The sequence below is a fragment of the Chroicocephalus ridibundus genome, chromosome 12 (assembly GCF_963924245.1).
Source record: "Chroicocephalus ridibundus chromosome 12, bChrRid1.1, whole genome shotgun sequence".
Taxonomy (NCBI): domain Eukaryota; kingdom Metazoa; phylum Chordata; class Aves; order Charadriiformes; family Laridae; genus Chroicocephalus; species Chroicocephalus ridibundus.
The window spans coordinates 1,162,968-1,178,989 of NC_086295.1; the positions used below are offsets into that span (position 1 = coordinate 1,162,968).

General features: G+C 37.8%; 1 protein-coding gene across 3 annotated transcripts in view; it reads left to right on the forward strand.

Moving 5' to 3' along the window:
- PHACTR3 (phosphatase and actin regulator 3) overlaps positions 1-16,022 on the forward strand; it is a 111,756-nt gene that overhangs the window by 22,975 nt on the left and 72,759 nt on the right. The window contains exon 1 of one of the 3 annotated variants that reach the window (XM_063349662.1): positions 9,255-9,548. The exons of the other annotated variants lie outside the window; for them this stretch is intronic. The gene's annotated coding sequence lies outside the window, so the exon portion shown is untranslated. Of the gene's footprint in view, positions 1-9,254; positions 9,549-16,022 lie in introns of those variants that run through there. 3 annotated transcript variants of the gene reach the window in all.

A 16,022-nucleotide genomic window follows, 5' to 3' on the forward strand; every position in this document is an offset into this window, starting at 1 on the left:
TTTCATCTTTCATTGCTGCTATGCAAGTGAGAATGGAAAAATATTTTTGCCTGTCCTCTGCATCACATGATTTTAGACACAAAGACCTTCATCCGGTAGATGTAGTAGAAAGATGATAAAACAGCTTTCTTGTTAAAAACTACCATTGACTCTATTTTGCTAATACAAGAACATCTGTGTTTTCATGAACAGAAGTCACGTGTTGCTAAAGTAAAAGCTGAAAAGATCTTTTAGTTTCCATTGAAGAAAACAGTTGAACTTCCATTTACTTCAAAGAATCTCTATATGTACTCCTGGCCATTTTAATGGTTCTCTCTAGTAAATCTGAAGGCTAGAAGATCAGTTGTCATGGGAACTGGCAACAGATGATTCAAGAAAACAAAATTAAATGTTGGCTTGATGTCAACAGCTAATCTAGTGCCCTGCCAGCTGAAATCACAGTTAACATGAACCATGCCTAACAAGCTGTGATTTGCACAGGGTTGCAGCCAAAGATAAGAGTTTCTTACCCTGTGAACAGGAGAACGTTTTAAAGTTTGCAACTAATGAGGGGACCCAACAAGTTTGTGAACAGTGAAGCTTCAAAAAACATAGTTTATAAGTGTTGAATTAGAGCCTTAACAGCTATAAATCAGTGTTTCTTCTTTTACATCAAAATCATGATATCAAATTAATTACCATTTCAAGATCTGTCTTAGCATTTTCAGAATCCATAAGATTGATTTGTGCTGGGATATAGTCCAAAATTGTTTCAAATTGTGGTTGTAGCCCATCTGTTATCTAGAAAATTCAATTCTTATGCTATAAGCTATTTTGCAAAGGAATGTCTATAAGCACATCATTTTTAGACTTGGAATTTAAATAAATACTGCTTTTTCTAAAGAATCATATCTAGCTTCTTTTGCTCATCATCAGTAGACTTTAAGGCCTAAAAAGCTACATTAAGGACTGTAATTCAGAGAATATATAAAAAATTGTCTTTTATATACAGTGATGGAAAATACAGTCTCAGTTAAGAACAATCTGCTAATACTTGGCTCCTCCTAGTGACTGTTAAATTAGCCCATATGGAGTGTAATACAAAATAGAACAGCCTTGAAATAACATAAGAGTGTGTTTACATATACAAGGACTGTGAAAATCCATGCAGTTTAATTTATGAAAGTACAGTGGATTAATTAACTATTAAAATCCATGTGGACACTCATGTCGAGAATTAAAGTGAGCTCAATTTAATTTAGCTTTATCCTTTTCCAAAGTAAATGAACCTAAATTGAATCAAGATTACTTTAATTCTAAGAGAGAGTATTCATGCAAATTTAGCGTGGTTTAATTAAGCCACTCCAAGCACGCACAGTTAGATAATTTGGATTAGATTTTGTAAGCATTGCCATCTAAAAATGCCCTTAGATGCACGTAAAGGACAGCTTTTAGGCTGAAATGTCTTTGCAGTACTGTATCAGTCTGGTTACTTAAATAAATGTACAGTGACTGACTTTCCTCTTTGTTTTGGGATGTCCCATATGCGTTATTGCCATGTTCTCTCTAGTGGCACTACCTATTCCAGGCTCCTGCATTGGGGATGTTTTCTAACCTTACTGCAGGTTTGGTTTTTGGGACTATGTGCCAGAGTTGTCTACTACCACAACACAATAATCTACACAACCACTTTGAAGTTTTAGAAGTTTGATGTTGTCAGTGTAGCTTTGTTGTCACTGGTGGATTGCCAAAGTCTTGTTCAGAACCTATGACAATTTGTTCTCTAAAAATTCAAGCACTCTTTGGCTTGATACGTAATAAATTCAGTTGGACCTCATTTGCTTTTTTACATGTATAAAATACACAGGCCTTCTGACTTGGCATTTCACATGCATCTAGATCATTTTAAGGTCAGGAATAGATCGATCTCAATCTACCCAATGCATCTCCACGTTTCAAGTCCACACTCGAAGGAAATATGTCAGCTAAACCTACACAAAAAGAAGCTCTAGGTTTGTGAAAGGCTATATACATCTGTTTAAGGGAGTGAAAATGTCTGTCTGTCTCAGTCTGTATAGGAGGGGCATACATGCAATCTGTTACGTATGACATCATTCTTCTCTGGAAGATGAAGTTGAGGAGTAGACAAGGAGAAGTGGAAAGAGAAATAGACTTTTGTTGTAACAATGCGATGCCCGATTAGTGTGTGCATCTAAGACGCTGCAGACATGCTGTAGCTTCTGAAAAAGCTAATTTGTGTCTGGCCTATCATGAAGCAAAGAGGGAGTTGTGCTACAATATCATGTTTTCTGAGATTGTGCCGTTTATGATCTTTGTTCAAGACTGTGTGCCTAAAGGCACGATTCAGCCCATATATTGTACATAGGCAATTCAAAGAAAAATAGATGCAAGTGCAGTGCACAATTCATCTGGCTTTTCTTCCACCACACATACAGACAGCTGCGTTGCGCATTACTAAGAGTACATGTTACAAACTGTATCTCACATCTAACCATTTGCATTATATTCCACATAGAATGTTCAGTTAATGAATAAAATTAAAGGTTTAGATGTTTTTTTAATAAAATCTTCTCTATCAGGATTGCTTATTTCCAACCAGTGTTTTATTAATTCAAGATTGCTCTGTATTTTTGGTGGGATTTTTGACTTTTTAATGAACCAAGGTCCTTTTCTACAGGTTGTGTGTAGCCCTGCGCTGGCCGTGGTGCTGAATATTGGAGGGGGCTTCCCTGGTACGCATTCACGTATCACGTGCTCCCGGGGCTAGTGGTGGGTGCATGTTTATGAGGATATATATCACATTGGTATATCTCATTCTTATTAGCTCATTAGTGTGGAGCCAGTCTCACATTCCGATAGCAATTTTTGAGGGAGGCCGATGAAGAGAGGCCAAAACCAGCAGTCCATGAATGCATTATTAGACAAAAATTCAGCAATTCATGACATGCTGAATTGGATCTATGTAAATGCATAAAAATATTATCCAGTTTTAGTCCTCAGAGCAATGAAAATATGGTTTTGAGGCTACAGCCTGTGCAACGTACAGTATACTTATATTCAGTTGCATAATGATTTATCCCCTACAGGGAGGACAGAAGTCCATGTTTTCAGAACTGACTGCAAACAAAATACGTACTTTTACACAGTGTGCAAATTGCCTTCTCATTGATTATTGTCTTGAAAGATCATCACAATTTCAAATGAAAAGGCAAGAGAGACTGTGAAGTAAGGTTCATATAGTGTGAGAAGAGATATGAGAAAATCTTACAGGGAATTACAGTTCAGTGTTACTGATTTTTTGACATCAGTCTCTTCACTTTCTTTTATGTTGGCTGGTGAAAAAATGGTCACCCATGTTTCATGTGATATGCTCTGTGTTGACGAATGTTAGAAGTTACAAGGATCTTATTTTAACAGGTGAGAAGAGAAATACGTATTGTGTGTGATATTTTGTAATATCTGTAAAGCTTCCCTCAAAAGTTTATTTGGATCTCAAACTAGCAAGTTCAATTGCAAATACAAAAATTGATCCCAAGAAGTTAAATGATACCAGCTGTTGGTTATCAACAATTGTTCCACTTCTGCTGGTTCTGGTTTTTGTACTCAGCCAAAATGAACCTGACTTACTATTCCTGGTTTACAAAAGTTACTCTAGCAGTCTAGAATAATGGATAATTTATAGGTTTCTAAGCTTTTGCAACTTTGGTCAAGTGGAATTCTCTATTGGTCTTCAGTGTTTCTGCCTAAGGTCAAAAACATACATTTGGGACGTCTGTAAAAATATAGGTAAATAATTGATGGATGTGGACATGGTTTTTATTCGTAAGGGTTACATAAACAGATCATAGGATCGTAGGGTGATGCAGGTTGGAAGGCACTGCAGGAGATCACCTGGTCCAATACAAAGGTTCTTTGCAAGGAAGAATTTCTGGTTTCTCAGAGGATGCTATGTTTGGAAAATACACTGAATTATGAAGTTATATCTTGTGATTGCAGAAGCTAGTGTATAGCACGAATACATTTCTTTCTTCTGTCAAATACTTTAGGATGAGCTCTTATTCCTGTGGAAATCAGTACCAGTGAAATAAAAAATGCAATGTTCGGTCTTTCACTTCTTTTGGAGTAGTACTTATGTATAATCAGTTTAGAGTCAAATTATCCAGCTTTCATTCATAGAGTAATGCTTTGCTGTCTAGATAATCACAACAATGGTCAACAGAAATATGTGTGATTTAGTGACGTGAGTGAGTAATACTGACAGAATCTGCCCTTTCCACCCTGATCCCCGCACTCAGAATAGCTGTATATACTGTGACAGTAGCTAATCAGCTGTGTCAATGACAGCTTTACCAGTTGATAATATTTCCCATCCACTGTATTCATTTACAGGATTATAACGAGTATTGATAGAAAGCCCTTGAGTTCTGCCATCAGTGCAGTCGGAATACTGCATTTATCATTCTTCACCTACACTGTTAAGACCAGGCTTAATGATTTTAATAATAGCTCAGCGTTACACTGAGTGGCTTCTCTTTGAAAAACTACGCATGAAATGGAGCTAGCAATGGTATACTGTTGAAACAATTGTTTCAGACTTAGGTAAAACAGCTGTGGTACTACATCGTCCCCATCGGCTAAATAATGACTCTAGAGTCTTGCCTGTGCTGGGAATAGGCAGCAGATATCTGTTCCTGACCTTCTCTTCCCTCTTAAACTCACAAGGTAACAAAATTACATATAAGAGATATAAATACAAACAGAAAACATATTTAAATTCTCAGCCTTTCACCATTTTGCTGTTTTCCCCTTACAGTAATTTCTGGGCCTGGACAGGATTTTATACAATTCAGTTGCATAACAATCTTTCAGTGAACCATTAAATTGCTTACACGTACAACAAATTTTTATGACAGATGATAAAAATAAAAAATGACAAAAGGCCTTATTGAGAAAACAAAAGGAACTTATTGCCACATTTAAAAAACAAAATATCGTAATTAAGGCTGATCAAGAGACACAGGGATAGTGGAATATGAAGTTTGTAGCTTTTGAAAATACTTTTTAGGACATTTTAAGGATACTTACAGAAATATACTGGAATATCTGGTTTCTCTTTTTCTACTAACTATAACATTAATTCCAAATCAGAAAAGGTTACACATATTAATTATTGAAGTAGTAACAAAGTTCTCCAAGCATGTTAAGTGTATTCAAATGAGAAAGACTTTAAAATAAGAGGAATTTCTTCATGTTCATGACAATAGGAGAACAAATGTTTACTTCTACAGTCTTTCTAAACCTAATCTTAAAGTTTCTGGTTTAAAGAGTAGTTGTTTCCAATTGTTATGAATATGTCTCTTCTATAGGTATTCATTAAATCTGATAGAAGAAGGTCTCAAAATTGAGTCCAAACACAATTTCTGTGTATTTAAGAAATACTGAATAAATTATAGTCCTAATTTCACCTAATTTAAAACCTGCTTAAGAGGGATTCCTCAAATCCAATTTCTCTTCAGTGTGAGTGTTTCAAAGAGTCTGTGATTCTATCTGAAGAGTTCTAAAATTAGCACTCAGCATTCTGATACACAGCCACATTTTCACATGATCATTCTTTTCTTGAAAAGAAAAAAATAGGAATCAGAAGCAAAACACCTTGGATTTTCAAGCCGTAAGCTAGCCAATTTGCCCCCACCCCCCCTCCTCAATGGGGAAGCAAGCTTTTCAGTAACCATATAGGGCTTTTTATGCCAAGTTTGTGCTACGTCAAGTACTCAAGTCATTACCTGGTAACTTTGACAATTTGATCTCGTTTCATTGAAAGACTTTTAAACAAACTGCATAATAAAACATTGGCAGATGGAATGTTGCCCAGCTTTAATGAAAGGGGTCACCATTTAGTACCAGCAAAGAATATCTTATATTTTAACTGTAATCCAAAGAAGTTCTATGATGTCATAAATAAGGTAGTGTCTTCCAACACAGAAATACACTGACAGCTGAAATGTAGAATATTATATCCTGCACACGATTTTACATGAAACATTTTGGATGCTTTACAAAATTCACATACTTGAAGTATGTTTTCTACGAAAAGCTTAACAAAAACGTAGTTGTCCAGTATATGGAGAACACAAAAGTGTATGAAGGGAGTTCAGATTCTTAAAGAGATATTTTAAAAAGGCATGAATTCACTGTAGAGTTTATTTATTGCTGCAGTGTAAGTTGCCAGAGGTGCTTCATATATAGAAGTGTAAAAATGAGAGTTACGAGTCTCATGCAAAAAGGCAAGATTAAAGTCTGGGGTCTGTTAAGGAGGAAAAATTCTGTTTTATTTACAACAATGGAAAATCTGAATCTGAAATTAAGCCATTCCAAGCTTTTGGGGAATTTTGCCCATCAGCAAGAGTATAAAACATCAACAGTCATTTGTTAGCTCAGTCCTATATCAAGTTTCGACTTGCTGTGGTCGCTGCAGTCGCCTCAGAAGCCCTCCAGTGTTACCTGTGTGGCCAAGACAGAACTCCTCCACTGGTTACTAACCAGTTCGGTTGGCCTAAAGAGTAATTCATATCATCTTCTAAACCAGAAAAGATCCATTATATTTTTCAGCAAAACATTTAAGAAGCTTTTGCCAGATTTTCAAACTTGCGTGCCTAAATTTCAAGGATTTAGAAGCTTAGCAAATATGGTTTTAAAACTCAAAGAAGCATGTTTGTGCATAAGGCATCTCACTGACAGATGAATCCCATTAACCTTGTTAAGACTATGTGCTTAAATTTAAGCACATATTTGGGAACTTTGCTGGGTCAGAGTTTTTAATTTTTCATAGGGATTTTTTAAAATATTTGTTATTTACATTTGAAAATTAGGCCTTTGGTTGCCGTAGCTTTTTCCAGAACTTAGTAAGTAGAAGGGATGCCTTCTGTATGCAGAATGGTGAGATAGTTGTCGTCTTTTTGTTTATAAATCAACTAAGGACTTCAATATATGCAGCAAAGCATGCTTTTAGTTATGAGGATGTTTGTCCTTTTCCTTGTTCAACTTTATCTTACACTTTTCCCGATTTTACCCAGCTGTCCAGTATTCTGATGAGAGCCTTATTTCCCCGCCCAATTGTAGCATTCCTCTGTTCAGGAGTCATTGAGAAAAGGCCGGTCTTGCCAGCAACGAGGTGAAGAGACTTACAAGATGACTCAACATCCTTCTTTCTCTTACGATACAACACAGAAAGATGATTCGACCTTGCAGCACATGCCTGAGATATTATAATAAGAAGAACTTACCGAATAACAATTAGATTAATGGACAGATAACTGACTGATGGGTCAGGATAATGCTCACTAGCAAACTTCTACTAAAACTAAACGAAAAATTGGGAATTTTTTTTCCAACTCGTCATTGTATTTCATTCTCTAAGATATTTAATCTCTTGTGAGATTCCAGATTAATTGCGTAAAAACAATCATGAGACCCAGATTTACCAAAAAGCAAAGTTCCCAAATTTCTGGGCTGGCTCCCCCTCTAGAGAAAATCAGATACTTCTGAAATGCAAAATATTTTCTCAGAAAATGTAAGTACTTAGCTATAACATATATATATATATATATAAAAAATATATATATATAACAAAACTTTTGACCTAAGTTATGCCACTGACATTAATTAAAAGACTCACAATGACGTTAATAGTCATTGAAACAGTACTTTATTCAGCTTGTTCCGTAAGGTATCCCCCAGGGAATAAGTAACAGGCTGTCCATTGAAGTCTTGTTTATGATGGAAAGTCTATGCCTCTCTTTTACGTATGTTCATTGAGTTAAAATAAATCAATCTTATATTATGCATACAGTTAGTGCACTTTTTTCAGAATAAGTATTTTACCTGAGTTGCAGTGGATCATTCAGTCACTGACTAAACTATTCTGGAAAATAAATGTGGGTGGTTGTAGAAGATGCATAAGAAGACTCAGTAAGAGATAAAACTATTAATATATATTTCATGGGACAAAAAAAAGACTGTGATTTAGTTTAAATTCACAAGACTTTTGTAAAACATTGTTTAGATTTTCTCCCTGGATTTTGGAAGTTCACTAGCCGTTTTAAGAGCAAGAGGTATGCTCAGTGCTCCAAAGTGGAATTGTTTGCTACAGCACTATTTCAAGAATTACATGACCTAGTACCTACAGAAGCAGACAGTGCTTGGTTTATTTTAGAAGTATGTTCCTTTAGAACTGAAAAACTGTAACTTTGGAGCATGGGTTTAATGCCCAACATTTCAATCTACTAACAGATGTAAAATAATACTGCTCGATAGTAGGGACAAGATACGTCTGAGCAGTCAGCGAAGAGCTGAAGCAGCTGCAGAATGAGATTTCCACAAAGAACTGTGAATAGTGATTATACGTGAGAGTGTAGAGGAATTCCTGTACCTGTGGTTTTGGCCAGTTCTATCCAGACACCTTGCAAGCAGCGGTCTTCTCAGACAAGAACTGCTTTTCACTTTGATATTTTCTGCATCATCGTCACAGAGTGCTTGAACAGAACAGTCATTGTGGTTTTAAGTCTGCTTTTGCCTTCATGCAAGAAAGCCAGTGTTTTTAAATTTAGATGGTAATAATATGTTCCCAGTGACAAAATAATGTACAAAACCATTCAGAGATATGGCTCGCTTGAAGTTGAGAGCAATGCAGCTGTTCGGTGAGAGCCCTCTCCTGTTTCTTTTAAATCTGGAGCATCTGCCTTTCCAAAACACTTCAATGTTAAGTCTCCCTAATGAAGGCATTTAAGATTGCAGGAAGGAAAGACTGTTTTCCTGCCTTCTGGGAAGTATGGTTAAGACTGGGTGGGGAATAATATGAAATTTAAATATTCTAGAAAAAATAGTAAGGGAAAAGCCCAGACCAGGCTTTCAGTACTGTAATTTAGGCTGGAATCTTTTCAAGGAGTGCTGAAGCAGTTTGCTGACAGTGCTGTAAGACAAAATTGCCTGGGGAGAAAGGAATCACAGGTTTGATGTGGCAGCTGACCGAAAGTTACAGTGGGGTTAGAGGCACTTTAATGACCAAAACTTCTCCAATGTGTTTGTTTCTGGTGTGAAACCAAGTCTAGAGGTCTCCAGCATTTCCAAGGAAAAGTCCATATTGGTTAAACTGTGACTTCCAGCTTCTTCTACAAGAGAGAAAAAGAGAAGCTTTTGCAACAGAGAAGTTGATTTGCAGATTTTCATCTGGTTCTTCATTTAGAAAACTGAGCCCAATTCTGAGCATTACGTGGGTTTTCACAGTTGCATACAGTGTACTATTAATGATCCAGGCGCCTGTCAGTGAAGACATGATTTTCATGGTTAAAATAGGAAACGCATTCGGCTGTTTTACATAATATAAACAGACCTGGATAGAGCTCAAAGGGTCCATCCTTGTATTCCTATGCAACTTGAAAAAAGTGAAGGAGTTTCAAGAGAGAACAGTGACAGAGAAAGGAAATAAGCATTTTCTTCCTCGGATTGAGCTGCTGCGTTCTGTGTGCTCCGAGCAACAGCAGCACTCAGAGGTAAGTAGCAAGGAATAGAAGAAATGAATAGAAAAATGGATAAATACTTACTTCCTGCTACTGATGCCTTATATTGTTAAACTGATCTATCTTATTTACTTGGAGTTTTAACTGACGTGAGTAGACATTATGTACCCTAAAGCTTTGGGCATTTTTAAAATATTTCTGAGATTCTACATTGAGGGTATGCAGCTACCTCTTAACATTAAGGAATTAGGATATTTTCCTTGTGGTACAACATGTAAGAATGCATTATCTCTGTGATCATCAGGAATATCGAAAAAAAGAATCATTGGGTATCTTTTAGCTGAAAAAGTAGTACTGTTCTTTGATACTTTGTGCTGTGAAAATCATACATTCCATAACCATGAATGTAGTCCTCCAAAAGGAGGAATCAGTGACGGTGCTGGCAGATGCATTGCATAACTGTCTATTACACATGCTTCATTTCAATATCGATATATACACTTTTGCAATAGGAAGAGGGATTTATGTCTACAGTTATGTTGCAGAAAAGCTGGGGGGGGCAGGGAACAGGGAATTTTTCCCACTGCAAGTGTCCCAATGCTGTTTAGTTCAGACGTGTATTGGATTGCTGGGCTTTTTCCTCCTGATGAGGAATAGAGTTTCCCTAAAAAATCCAACGGTGTAAGAAAGTTTATTTCGATGAAACTAAATCTGGTGAGGTAATCTAACAGCTGTCCAGCACGCTTCTGATTGCATTTTGCTGTACAGTTTGAAGATGCAGAATGGTTTTGTGCTACCTAATACTTAAGACATTGATGTATATTCATTTTCAACCTACAATTGAAAAAATCAGTTGAAAAGAAATGTATTATTTTGTAAAATATGAACTTTTCCAATAACGTCTAAAACAACATATTGAAGCATTCAGAAGGACATCTTTTTTTATATAAATTTGGATGTGCATTATGATTAAAATAAAGTGCCTGGTGAAATTAAATTCACATACTTTAAAAAAAAAAATCACCAATTCCCTTCCTCTCTCACTCTTCCTACACATTATTCATCTGGTATGTGAAGAGCTGTTCTGTGCCTTCCACACAAAAGCAAAGCGAAAAGAAAGCCAAAGATGTTTTAGTTAAATAACTATTATTCTTCAGGATCCTTTTAAAGCACAAAACAGAATGTTCTCCAGATACTGAGAAAACATCACATACGTAGTTTCAGATAATTACAAGTTATATACCGGAAAGCCACTATATTAAGAGCACATTATTAAGATTTTAAAGGCAAGCACTACAAACTTAGGAAATGCCAGAATTATGGTTGCCTATGCAGCCTTCATTCGGTTCCTTGTGCATACGCATTATGATGCAGCCTTTAAGTGCACAATCACACACATTTTTCTCCAGTAATCTATGAAAGCAGAAGTATTAATATATTCAGAAGCTTTTTTGTAGTGCCTATCAGTACAGTACCTGCTCCACAAAAGCCCAGAGTAGTGTGGGGCTGGTGTATCCCCGTACATAGTTGAGGAGTGTGCAGAGCATCAGAGTGAGGTTTAAAAATACTAATTTTGACTGCCTCACTTGAGACGGGTATACTAAGATTTCCCAGAACCATTAGATAAGGCAGCATTTTATATACTTAGACAGTAATGTCTACTAAATTCTGTGGTGAGTTCTTATCTACCTGAAGATTTGCATGTCAACTGTAGTTTCAGGATGAGCACCCTGTTTAAATGACTTATTCCTTTCCCCGACGAAAGGAAAGGCTGGCAGGGGCAGGAGAGAGAACCCAGTTCTCCAAGGCCTTCCCCATCTACCTTGTCCCACAGTTCCCCAACCCACTCACAGCTTTTGCAGCAAAGCCATCATCCAATTTCTCAGTGAATGGCTCGGGAATATTGCATTAAGGTTATGTAGCCAACAGCATGCATGTGTGAGTTCTAGTAAAGACTTCAGAATATACATTAAAACAGCCCCAGACCTTCTGCCACACAGATTAACTCTTTCATCAGCAGTGTTTCAGCCAGTAGCTCTACTGCAGAGAATAAAAGGGTAATGGAAATGAACCAGCAGATAGGAATGAAGACGAAACCTTTACAGGCACCTGTCAGGTATTTTCCAATAGAGAAACAGCCGTCTGAAATCTTGGATTCCATTTGAGGCTCTGAATGACAGTGTGCTTTGAGTTTAACATTTTTCTTTCCCCGTAAATCCCTCCAGCTGAGCTTTGTCTCTATTGAAATTTTGGCTCCAGATCTTTCTGTCGTATTTCTAGTCCTATGTTTCACCATTCCCAGGCACAATTTTTTTTCTCTTAAATCTAAGCCTGGGACAGAGTTTTAGGTCATGTGCTTTGAAGGCAAAGCCAATTAAGAAGTTGTTCTGCCTTTAGCTATTTGTTTCCATTCCCAAATGTAGTTCATCGTCCGCCACTCAGCTGCTTGTCCTTCATTTTTGCCCACTGAACAGTTCCTGAGGCAATGTTGTGAAGTGTAGCACTGAAACAACCCAGGTTAACAGCATCCTTTAAAAAAGAAGTTGTACACATTAAAGGGTTAAGGAGACTTTCAGTGGCTCTTGGGGGTAACATCTTTTATAAGTAAACCTAGGTAAAAATATTTTAACTTCCCTTTAAATTAACAATGTGGTTTTTGCTGTTGGATTTGTAGTGTTAGTCAACAGATTGAATCTATAACATGTGATCCTAGTAGCACCAATCCTCGTACCTGTAATAAAATATATATGTAATAATCTATAGTGGGTATGTTGTAAGCCTTAGATGTTATACACAAGAGCATTCCATGAATGCTATATTAGTATTGATATTACAAGTTGATAAAATATATTTGATTAATTTAGGGATCTCAAATATGTGGAAATATTTTGTCCATCACCAACCCCTTGTTTCTGATGGAAATCCAGCGCTATTTTGCAATTATAAAGCAACCCTAAGTTAACAGAATATGATTTCTGTAGTTTCAGGAGGGTTGAAAAGGAGTTACTTGTAGCAGACCTCATGTGGCTGGCATCGTGGTATTTACTTCAGCATGGTCTTGTCACAGTGGCAGCTGCCCAATACAACTTCAGACCTGTGTGACTGGAACCCTTTTCCTCACTCTCCTTCTGCTGTTAGAGGTGAACAAACCTCAACTGAGAGTGGGTAAAAGGTTTCCAATTTTGCGTTAGTATTTTCCTGTTCTGCGGTTTTGACCTAAACACTTAACGGGCTCTTGTGGTAAAGAGAGAGAGTGGAGTACAAAGCTGTTTGGAGGAAGGCATCTACCAACCTGGGGAAATAGAAAGGTTTTTCTTAATGAACGGACATCACCTGAAATCCGATTAAGCACATAAGGTATGAAAATCCCAAAGGCCCACGTGGTGAACTGAATCAGATTGCTGTTTGATTTGTAGCAGTCACTTTACCTTATTATTGCAGTTTGCTTTTTCTATTTCTAATCTCGGAAGGTGGGGTCTATGAGAGGTAACTTTGCAATGGTATGATATTTTCCATCCTTTTTTGCACTTCAGAATAAAGACTCACTTTTCACTAAAGCAGCTGCTAAGGAACCTAATAGCGAAATTGCTTTAACTGAATTAAATGAATGACTGATCTGATTTGGACAACAGTTCCTACTGCGACCTGGGAAAATTTTCTCAGTTTCCAAGAATTTTTTAAGAAAGGTTCTATTTTAACATAAAAATTTTGAAAATTATGTAACTTTTCATGGCACAAGTAATCCTGTAACTATCTATTTCTAATGTTTATGAAAGCACTTTCATTTGATGTATATTTTTTTTACTTACTTAATCTGCCCTTGAAAAATTATTTTCGAAAGTGCTTAGTTCTCTGTGGTAGGAAAAAGTTTTGTGGTTAGAATACTGGACTAAGGAAAGGATCTGTTCTATATCCAGTTCTTCAAAACTTTGGAAAAGTCATTAAAATCCATGCCTCAGTCTATCCTGTAAAGTTTGACTAACCCTTGTTTTTGAATACTTAAATTACAATCTCTTCAGAAAGACACTCTTGTTTATCAATTATTTTCTTGGTTGTTCTTACGGCTTCTGTATTGGAGTTGTTATATGGCTCAAAAAAAACCCAAAACAAACCTACCCTGCGAGTTTTACAACAATACTTTTTGAATTCTAAGAGGCAAGTTGCAAAAAAACCCCCCTCCTGCCTTGGCATGATTGTAGAGCCCATCACTGCGCAGCAGCCCGAGCCGTAGACAAATAGGGGCTGGTTTGCTGCGAGCAGCGATCACACAATAATCCTGTTATGACAGAGATCTAAAAGAAGAATGAAGATGTCAGAGGGTACCTAGCAGCAAATGTAAACTTAATCTTAAGATAAAAGCATATCAAATACACCCAAGTGGCTTATTGCCAGAGATGCTAATTAGAAAAAACTGTATTATGCACACAGCCGTTTGTTCCAAATGGCTCCTCAGGGAGCAGGCTAAGGAGGCGTTTCTCCTGTGTGCCTTGTTCTTGTTTACAGAGGTTGTTAATATTTGCATAACCATCTCAGTGAAAAAATATGTCCAGTGAATGAAATAGACTTAAATGTGACTCTCCAAATTTCAGTTTTCAATGAAAAAACACTCACAAGATTTCAGGAGCTGAAATTTTACGGAAAAGCTGTAAATTACAGACAAGTATCAACAGCAGAAGATTTCAGCTCCCCTCATATAGCCTGGATCACTGCCTCTTCAGGAGAAGCCATAGGGATAAATAATTCTGGACACAGTAAATGACTGCGTCATCAAACAGCTAATCTTAGAACCCACAAGGAAAGATCCCATTCTGAATTTCATCTGGAGTGGTGCTCAGGACTCAGGTCAAAAGGGTTTAAGTGGGTAACAGCCAAAATCCAATTGTGGGGGGAATAGGAGGCCCAGTGCATCCAGCATGCAGGTACTTCATTTCTAGAAAAGGGACTACATAAAAATGAGGTGATTAGGTAAAAAAGGAAACCCTAAAATAGACAGTCCAAAAAGCAAGATGCCTCGAAGTGCCTTTAAGTGGATAAAAACATACTATGTTTGAAGCCCAGGTGAAATATATGCCCATAACTCAGGATAACGTGCCCAAAAATACCACGAATGGCAATGGGGAAGTTGAGGAGATACTTCGATACTGTAGGGAAAAGGCTGGCACTCAAAAATTAAAGTTTGCCCAAATGAGGAGAACAGACTCACCTTAGAAACTGCATCTTTCTCATTTCCCCCTCACTAGCACTGCACAACTCTAAAGCCATCAGATTTCTCCTTGCCTAAGATGGCGCCTGTCTCCTGGCCCAAGAATGCCTGTCGCAGGGAGGGCACGCTCCTGCCACAGCAACTGCCAGGAACGTCCTCTCTGTTAAACAGATGTCAATCCATTATCTTAGGACTCCAACGGGCATTGCAAATGATAGTCATACCTTTCACGGTAAATTGAATTACTTGTATCCCTGTATTCACAAGCACACTGCTTGTGAAGGCTTCACCGCAGCCGTTCCCCTCCCTGACCAGCTATTTCCCCACCGGTCACCGCTCTGCCCCGCAGGTCGGGGAGCTGTGCTGCTGGCATCTCCTAGGATTAGAAGTCGCTGAAAAGTCAGGGGCAGTTTTACCATGTCCTTTCTGCCTCTTCTGCAGCGCAAAACCACTAAGCTCTGAGAAAGGGAATCCATGTACCTGGTGCCACAGCAGCTCCTGGAAGCACCTCTTTGCTTTTGCCCTGGGCTCTCACTTGCCTCCTCCTGCTCAGCGTCACTCAGCTCCGAATGGGGCCAGAGCAGAGGGATTCTTGCTGGCCATGTAGGTGCACGTGATGCTTTATTATACCTCTCAAGGCTGTCTGTAATAGACTTGCTCGTACGTATCCAGCTCCAGGTTTACAGAGAAGCTGTGCAAGCAGATGCCTCCGTCCGCTTCCTATATACAGCTGTGAGCCTACCCCATGGACACAGTTAGGACAATAATGCGTGCAAGCTGGACAATGGAAAATCAAAAGTATCTGATTAAACATGAATTTGCTATTATGCAGCAAGTAGAACTGTATAAGTTTATAAATAGCGTACATAGATTTCCCTTGCTGGATGACATGGGATTACTGGGAAATTTTTGCAGTCCTTGGAAATCCCTGCGAGTGAGGCATCAGCAGGCGAGTATGGAAAGAGATGACAGAGGGAGGAGGAGCCTGAGCAGAGACACTTGTGACAGAAATACAAGACTGGCCTTATTAACAGAAAGCTGAATTTTAACCTTCAAATACAGAAGAATTGCAAAGGTGATCATCCATTATTTAAGTACTTTGTATCACAATCCCTCCTCCAGGCACACTACCTTCAAAGCTGTTTCAGTTTTAATAGATTATCTGACATTTTAAAATACAAGTGTGGAGGGAGTTGCTAACGTATTTAGACTGGGGAGCTTCATTTTGGTCATCTCTGCCTCTAGCTTCCTCTTAAAACATTTAATGGCAGCTTCATTCCTCTTGGCTTCTATGAAGTGGGGAT